This window comes from Cebus imitator, unplaced genomic scaffold (genome assembly GCF_001604975.1).
Source record: "Cebus imitator isolate Cc_AM_T3 unplaced genomic scaffold, Cebus_imitator-1.0 Scaffold236, whole genome shotgun sequence".
Classification (NCBI taxonomy): Eukaryota; Metazoa; Chordata; class Mammalia; order Primates; family Cebidae; genus Cebus; species Cebus imitator.
In genome coordinates this window covers 467,738-475,135 of record NW_016107551.1, presented here as the reverse complement: position 1 = coordinate 475,135, position 7,398 = coordinate 467,738, and positions in this window count along the sequence as shown.

Below are 7,398 nucleotides of genomic sequence, written 5' to 3'. Positions count from 1 at the left end.
ATAACATGTCTTGCTACACAGGTTGAATTCTACAAAAGTTGCAGTAAATTTTATTTGGCTATTTTAACTTGTTAAGAGTGAGTGTTTTTTCTATGCCAAACCAAACTTTAAATAAAACAAAAATGAAACCTAAAAAAAAAGAGAAATGTGTGTAAAATATTGTCAGAGTGCCAGAGGGAAAAGCAATGACATCAATGGGGCTTTCATGAAGAAAGAGAGGAAAATGCAGGACAGATGTCAAGGAAGAAAAGAAAAAGAAAGGCGAGAGTAATCCATATTTTCTTTCTTTCTTGTGGTAAGAACATTTAAGGACTACAGTTAAGACCAAAGAGTAAAACAAGTTTTCTTCCATATTATTGCACCCAACGTAACAATAGTGAGTAAGATTTGGATGTTTAGCACAATATGGAAACTTAATTGTTTCTTTATTGGCCTAGAGTAGAAATCATAGAGAAATAGGAATGGGCAGAAAACGGACTTAGAACAGGATTCAGAACTCCATCACTCTTCCCAACCCAAGAAGCAGAGATCAGACTGTTTTTTGTTTCGTTTTTTATTTCTTCTTAAGAGTAACTCTGCCAGTCCCTGAAAGAAGGGGAAAAACACTTTATCTATTATTATTTTAACTTGGTTTATGTCCAGGCTCTTTTTGATTACTTGCCAAAAGTAATATTGAGAAATAAAAAGAAAAAATATACATAACATTTTAAAATTTATAAAATGTCTTGGCCAACAGGCTTGGTGAAGACAGGGATGGTTATTAATAAAGTCTAAGTGTTCTGAACTGAGGCAATAGATTCCAAGCGGAATGACTGTCCAGGAAGAAATGAGCATGGGGCTGGGCAAAGGTTTCCTAGAAGCCCAAGACCTGAGATCAGTAGCTATATCGCCAGGATGACCTTGTTAGCTGGTGGCTCCTTTCTTATGTGTTTTAGGGTGCTTACCCCTCAAAATCCTGCTTCTTGCACCAGTTACATAATTAGACCCATCATAGGATCATGTCATTCAATTTACGTCAAGTATACTTACTATCCAACAGCCAAGAGGAAAACTGATGCCCAGTCCACGAGCTTTACTCTACAACCCTTGGACTACCTGGTAAAAATGTCTCCCTATAATGTTCCCATATATGATAGTAGAATAAAAGGAAGACCTGTACATAACATGAGGAGGAGCTCCTACACTTGAACCTAGGAATAGGAGGCTGAACTGAGCATGCCAGAATACCTGAGACTGTGGGGAAGGTTAGAATTTTTGCAACTTTTAATATTAATTGAGCTCTCAGTACTTAACCAGGCACTGTTCATCATTATAAGCATTATCTTATCTAGTACTCTTAAATTCCTTTGTTATCCTAATCATATACTTAAGAAAACTGAGACACACAGAGATCAAGTTTTCTAAAGGTCATATACCCATTTAGGAGTAGATAATTCAAATTAACTATTCCACTACAATATCAATATTTTCTCGTTTTCTTTGCAACAAATTAACTTTCTGTATTATTCTATCTTCTTTTAAATAATGAGAAAATTAAGTATGCTTAGCCTTTCTTTTAACAGCTTCCCCTTTCTTAGAATAATGTTTTCCAAAAGTATATTTCTTAGAACATTTATGCAGAGGAATATTAATAACCATTCTGTTGGAGGTTGGAATAGGTAAAAAGGTATCTATTATTCCAAAATCTTAAAATGTGGTGGGACAAGGAAGGTAAGGAATCATTTTTGTAACTGCAGAACTCTTCACAATCTTTAAATTTAGTGTTTGTTTTTGAGACAGAGTCTTGCTGTGTTGCCCAGGCTGGAGTTCAGTGGCACGATTCACCTCCTGGGTTCAAGCCATTCTCCCTCCTCAGCCTCTGGGCTAGTGAGACTACAGGTGCTCACCACCCATGCCTGGCTAATTTTGGTATTTTTAGTAGAGATAGGGTTTCACCATGTTGCCCAAGCTGGTCTCGAACTCCTGGCCTCAAGTGATCTGCCCACCTTGGTCTCCCATTACTACTGGGATTATAGGCATGAGCCACTGTGCCCAGGTACAACCTTTAAGTTTCTAATGTGAATTAAACATCTGCTAAAAGAGGCAGATGCTAAGAATTTAAAACAGCATTAACAAATGTATTTGACCACACAATCCTCATTTTTTATTGTTTTCTTGTGTATTTATGATATTTGTTTGCTGTGAAATACTTTTGGGGGTAGACTGGTGGAAAAAATGAAGTTCACATTTTTAATTAACACAGTTTACAAATTATACACTCTTCCCTTAAATTCCAGCCTTGCTGTCTTATCTTTTCTTATCATTTACTGCAAACACAAATACACACATCTGTACTGCCCTGCTTCTTTTATTTCACTCTCTCCAACACAGATGCACACAGGCCCTCTGAGCATCTCGAAGGCATTGGTCTGTTTATCATCCCCACATGTTTTCACAGAACACCCTCTTCATAGACTGCCTTTTCAGTCTCCAATTACCATCTCTGTGACAAGCCAGTGTTCAACTTGCTGTGACTCTGCTCAAATATTATCTCCTCTTGAACCCACTTTTGAGCAATAGTGACATAATCTCATGCTTTCTCTTTTCCCAGTATGCATTTTTTATATTTTGGTAACACATGCCAATGAAAACCAGACTCTGCTAGGAATTAATGGCTTGGCTTGATACCTGAACTCTTAGTAAGATCTTGGTCAAGATTCCACATAAATTTTGGAGGGCAATGTCTACATATAAAGACACCAGAGTATTAGAAATGCTAAGGATGCACAAGAAGTCTAATTAGATACTTGTTTTCTCACTGTCATTAAACACAGGACACTTTTTCAAGCAACTCCATAACCCAGTTAATATGATCATAACTGACCTATTCCCCAAATCTAATGTTATCCATATAATCTTGCCCCCAGTCTAATGTTATCCAAGACATTATATTACTAAACCAATCATATCCTTATAACCCTTTGGCCCATTAATATACTTCTAATCATCCATTTATAAAACATAACCCACCCAAACAGCCCTATAACCTTTCTAATGGATTCAGAACCAGCCAATTACCAAACTTGATCTAATCTGCATAGTTCCCATCACCTTTTAATGAGCTCTAACTTGCCCTGCAAGTTTCACCATTAACAAAAAACTATTTTATTCAATTTGTGGCCTTTCACTTGATTTTTGAAAACATCAAATACTGGACCATTTATTAAAAATCCATTCCTTTCATCTTACTCAATTCTCTTATTTCTTGCTTGAGAAAATTATATTTCCCAACATTTTAGTTCATTATCTTTCCCAAAAGAATTTGAGATGGGTTGTACAAAATGCATATGTTTTCAGATTTCACTACAAAATTTACATTCCCCATTGGGTTTTATAGAGGCTTTCTATGTGTGGCCAAAGGCAGTCTCTGATTAATTTACTTCAGTGAACGCTTAAAAGAAACCTACATTAAGGTTGCACACAGATCTATGGACCTTTCCACACAAAGGTAAATGGATCTGAGCTCAGAGCATTGCATAAGAAATGTTCCTTCCATTGCTATTATAACAAACCAGATAGAACTAGGAAAAAGGAGGAGGAAGAAGAAAAAGGAGGAGGAGGAGGAGTAAGAAAAGAAAATCCTGCATACATAGGAGGCAGATGGCAAGTTAGCATCTTTATTAAAAATTTTATTTTTTTACAATTTTAATTAATGCTGTGGACCTTCATTTATGGAGGTGAGAATTGCAATGTAGTATTTTTATTCATGTGTTTATTTGACAAACATTTACTGAGTATTTGCTGTTTTAGTCAGTTCATGCTGCCATAATAAAGTACCATAAATGGGATGGTTCAAAAATAGACATTTATTTCTTATAATTCTAGAGGCTTAGAAATCCAAAATCAATATGCCAGCCGAATCAATTCCTGGTGAGGTCTTTCTTCCTGGCTTGCAGATGGCTGCCTTCATACTGTGACTTTACATGGCAAAAAGAGATCTTCTTCTTCTTTTATTTATTTATTTATTCATTTTCAACAGAGCCTCTCTTTCTGTTGCCTAGGCTGGGGTGCAATTGGTGTGATCTTGGCTTACAGCAACCTCCACCTCCCTGGTTCAAGCTATTCTCCTGCCTCAGCCTCTTGAGTAGCTGGGACTACAAGCACATGACAGCATGCCCAGCTAATTTTTGTATTTTTAGTAGACATGAAGTTTCACAATGTTGGTCAGCTGGTCTTGAACTCCTGACCTTGTGATCCGCCTGCCTCAGCCTCCCAAAGTGCTGGGATTACAGGCATGAGCCACCGTGCCCGGACTCTTCCTCTTCTTATAAGGATACAAATAACATGTTGGCCCCAACCTCATGACTTTATGAAAAACTAATTACCTCCCAAGACCCCACCTCCAAATACTATCACAGAGAAGGTGAGGGCTTTAACATATGGATTTTAAGAAGAGACAAACATTCAGTGCATAACATTTGCCTTATGGTGATGAGGCTATGTGACATATCTTTATTGCTTGGTCATGTTTTCCATCACCTCCTGGACTTTCATAGGGGTAAAAGTGCACAAATGTAAATATTTGATTATGCAATGATATACATATTGTTGAGTATTAAGTTACATATGTAAAATGTTCAGCTATGCAGAAAATATGAATGGAGGACTCTGTGCCAACTAGCGTACCCAATGCCCAGTAAAGAATGTGTTATTTTTCTCACTTGTTTTTTGTTGAGGAAAGCAATGCTCATCGATCTCAGGAAATTTGGTTCAAGATCTACCAAATGGCTGAGCAGAACCTGAATCCTTGGCTCTCTTAATTAAAAGCCTAAATTCTTTCTCTCGTTCCAGACTGCATGTCAAGCAGAGCCATTTCAGAGACATTAGCCTATCTATTCCAAATTCTTTATATTACAAATGAAGAAACTAAGGCCACAGAAAGGAAATTATTTTCTCTGGGCTTCATATCTACACCTGTACATGGAAAGATGGTTGTTCTGGAGAAGAAGATGGTTTCTCTTGCAAGCACACCATCCTGCCATTTCAGATTGGCTCTGTCCATCAGCACAGCAAGAAGAGAAAGTAAACACCCCATCCCTCAATCCCCGCAAATGGCCCTTCAGTAATCGATTCGCTGAGGCCTAGACCCCCTGGGGGAAGAATGCATTGTACATCATATGGACTCAGCCATGCTATGTTTACAGTTATGAAGTGCCACATATCAAAATTAGCATTTGTGCAAATGATCACACAATTCCATCAGGCCTGCTTTGTCCCCTTAATAGGCACATCTTTCAATTATGAAGTAAAGATTCATCAATGTTCTTCTGAAATTTCATTCTGTTTGTTATTTTGACAGTAAAGAAGGAGGTTTTTTTTTTTTTTTCTTCCACTTGAAGTCAGGCCCATCAACACAAGATGGTTATTGAATCTACAGCAGAGAAAATAGACATTTTGAGTTTGTACTTATATCTTAGAAGTGGAACACCTTTGAAATGCTCATGAATAGGAATACAAACATCCATATTTAAGTCTCTGTCTCCTTGAGTACATCTGATTAGTCTAATTCTGCCTTCCATTGCTCAGGGAATCATAAAATGTTAAGCATTTTAGTTGCAAGAGAATTTAGAAATCAGGCTTTCCTTCATTTCTACTTCATCTCTCTCTTCTCCCACATCATTAACAAGTTATCCCACAGACTAGCTTGAGCAGATCTTACTACTGGGAACTCACTATCATACAAATCAGTATTTCTCTTAGCTCTCTTTGAATCAAAATTGGTATCCTTAATCTTCAATCATTTGGTGTACCATCTGTGCCTAGAGAAATAAATACAACCACTTTTTCATCAAAAAGAACTGCAACTATTTGAAAATGTAACTATTATCTGATTTCTAACCCACATTAAGCAATCTTAATGGTATTTTGGTAGTTTTTTTTATGTTTATCAAATGACCTGTGCATTCAACACATGGCTCAATACCCTTATGGCATGGCTCACTAATATTTGTATATCCAAAATCAAACAAATTACCAAAGCACTCCGTGCATATGAATAAGCTCATGCATATGGAGAGTCGAGAAGAGGTAATCAATTGCCTACTGCCATCATTCTGTAAGGGATGCCATTAGGCCATGCACTGGTTGAGTCAGAAAATGTGTAATTGATATTACCAGAGAAAGTAATTTTTAACTTTTACTTTTTTCTCTACTCTTTTTAAAAAAATTTGAAGGAATTTTAAACTTATTAAAAAAAGTCATAACAATAATATAAAGACATCTTTATTTTCCTGAAGCATTTGAGCATGAGTTGTGGATATGCTGTTCTACCACTCTTAAACACTTTAGTGTACAAAGTCTATGAACATGAACATTTTGTGACATAACCACACCACCATCTCCAAAATTAGGAAATTCACATGGATACTTCACTAATTCACAATTCTGCAATCCCTTTCAAGGGTCTTCACTTTCCCAAAAATGTTCTTTGTAGAAAGACAGCCCAATTCAAAATTGCGTGTTGAAATTAATTTTTGTATCTTTTTAGTATCGTTGAATCAGGAATGGCTCCTCGGCCTTTGCTTGTCTTTAATAACTCTGACATTTTTGACTATCATAGACCAATTATGTTGTAGAATGTCACTCAATTTGAATTTGTTTGATATTTCTTTATGATCAGACTTAAGCTACAGATCCTTGGCAAAAATATAAAGCAAGAGGTCCTGTGTTCTCACTGTATCCTATCAGGTGGTACACAGTTTTGATTGTCTCACTGCTAACTTTGCCTGATGTAAGTTGTTTCTGTCAGGTTTCTCTACTGTAAAGTTACTTTTGTAATTAATTAGTATTATATGGGAGTCATTTTGAGACTGGGCAAACATTATATTCCTTGTCAAACCTCCACTCACTAATTTCAGCATCCATTGATATTAGTTGGAGAAACGAATTATTACAATGGCTGCCAAATGTTGATTACCTGCCGCCAGTCTTTTCCATTTCTCAGTCTCCATTTAACAGGACAAGTAAATATCCCTCTTTATTTACTAACATATCAGAATGTACTCTTGGGTACCTATTTTATTCAATGGGTTATAATATATTGCCAAAATTATTTAAACTGACATCAGGCTTATTTCACTGGGAGGTGCCTGAGGCTGGTTAATATGCTTTTTTATACCACCCCACTATTGTTTGCACTTGTGTATTTTCTGGTATACTGAGACGTATCAGGCTTATTTGATACTTTTGGTCCCACAACATTGAAATCAGCACTCTTTTTAAGGATCTCTAGTTCCTGCCTCCCTGCCTCCCTGCCTCCCTTCCTATCTTCCTTCCTTCCTTCCTTCCTTCCTTCCTTCCTTCCTTCCTTCCTTCCTTCCTTCCTTCCTTCCTTCCTTCCTCCTTTCCTCCCTTCCTCCT